This window comes from Limulus polyphemus, unplaced genomic scaffold (assembly GCF_000517525.1).
Source record: "Limulus polyphemus unplaced genomic scaffold, Limulus_polyphemus-2.1.2 Scaffold3813, whole genome shotgun sequence".
Lineage (NCBI taxonomy): Eukaryota > Metazoa > Arthropoda > Merostomata > Xiphosura > Limulidae > Limulus > Limulus polyphemus.
In genome coordinates this window covers 70,204-72,109 of record NW_013669423.1, presented here as the reverse complement: position 1 = coordinate 72,109, position 1,906 = coordinate 70,204, and the positions used below count along the sequence as shown (strand labels likewise).

At 30.5% G+C, this 1,906-nt stretch overlaps 1 protein-coding gene across 1 annotated transcript in view; it reads right to left on the bottom strand.

Moving 5' to 3' along the window:
• LOC106470084 (transient receptor potential cation channel subfamily M member 2-like) overlaps positions 1-1,906 on the bottom strand; it is a 53,196-nt gene that overhangs the window by 27,194 nt on the left and 24,096 nt on the right. The window lies entirely within an intron of this gene.

Below are 1,906 nucleotides of genomic sequence, written 5' to 3'. Positions count from 1 at the left end.
AACAGTCAATCTCACTACTTGGCTTACAGATAGCTGTGTAGACAGCAAGTAATACTGACTGTCAGATATAGCCTAGTGGTTGCTTCCTTGGGTTGTGGATAAAAAACAGTCAAAAATCAAACACTTGAACAAAATCAAGACATTCAGCTGATGACACATTATAACTGTAACAGTCAATCTCACTACTTGGCTTACAGATAGCTGTGTAGACAGCAAGTAATACTGACTGTCAGATATACCCTAGTGGTTGCTTCATTGGGTTGTGGATAAAAAACAGACAAAAAATCAAACACTTGAACAAAATCAAGACATTCAGCTGATGACACATTATAACTGTAACAGTCAATCTCACTACTTGGCTTACAGATAATTGTGTAGACAGCAAGTAATACTGACTGGTTGCTCTTGCTACAGTCACCAGTACTGAATTAGGAATGTTTGTACACAAACATTGGGGTTTCTGGCCCTGCTATTTAGTGTATGTGTTGCAGAAGATGCATTCAGGTTAAAAACATGGACTTTTAAACTTGTGCATTGATCTTCTGTAACAAATATATATATATATATATATATAATGTTTAATAAGACACTGAGCTAGTTTCAAACAGTGGTAAAAACTGAAATGTTATAAAACCTTATTTCCAACTGATAAACATGACAATTAAAAACCATTATACATGGATAATTCCATTTTAATAAATCGAGGCATTATTGGAATTGTATTGAGATGGTCTCATGTAATTTCATGCATCATTTTTGAAGTTGTGGTAGTTCAGTTAGTAAAGGTTACTAACAAAAGCTGAGAGCCTCAGTTTCAAGCCTCAGTCAGGAGAGATTTCTTTAATCCCAATATATAATAATAGGTAAGGATTCATTTCAAAAGAATGAGGGGCACTGAAAAAATTCTTAAACTGTTCTATAGCTTCAATAGTAATATGCCTGTGGCTTTAAGTTAAAAAAATATTTCAGGTAATGAACATTTTTTTAATATTTCTTCTATAGGTTATATTCTAGTGGTCTAAGGTGTGAATTATTCAGTTTCAAAGGCTTTTCATATATGTATGTGTGTGTAAACTCAATTCCTGTGTTAATGTTTTTCCCAAAGTAGTAAGTTACATTATCATTAGTTACATTTGTTTGTAGCTAAGGTCAAAGTTACATGATGGGCTATCTTTGCTGTGCTCACCAGGAGTTTCAAAACCCAGTTTTTAGCATTATCATTTTGCAGAAATACTGCTGAGCCACTAGGGGGAGGAGTTATATTTAGTTGTAATAAAATGTTTAAAACCATTCCTCATATATCATATGTAGCAATATTATTTACTTGCAAGCTAAAGCATGTTCAATTAAGGTTTCATGTCAGTTTAGGAACACTATTTCCAACACTAATTAAGCTTTGAATTATTCACAGTAGACCGTACTACTTGAACAAACACCTGCGGTAATAATTCGTAGAGATAAGGTGATATCCAATATGTGATAATATAGTGACATTTTTCTTTAATAAAAGTTTCCACTGACTACTATATTTATGACTACATTTGACTGCTAGATTACATATGTACATGTTTAAAGACCTTTTCCAGTTTATTTATTAACTTTGGATGGTTTTTAAACCTTAACAAAAGGAATTTTTTTCTACATCATTAACATATCAAAAATTCATTCATTCACACAACTCTTAATGGTATAAATAACTAATGTAAGTTGATCACATGTTGATCTTTCAATTTTCTTAAAGAAAATTTTAAACTTCATCAAAAATAGAAATATGATAAATTTAAATCCTTGGAATAATGATTTGGTTTGTTACTTTATAATAGAATTTATTTTAATATTTTAGCAAAAAATATACTGTATATATATAATATTAATATATATATATATATATAATGTACAATATCAC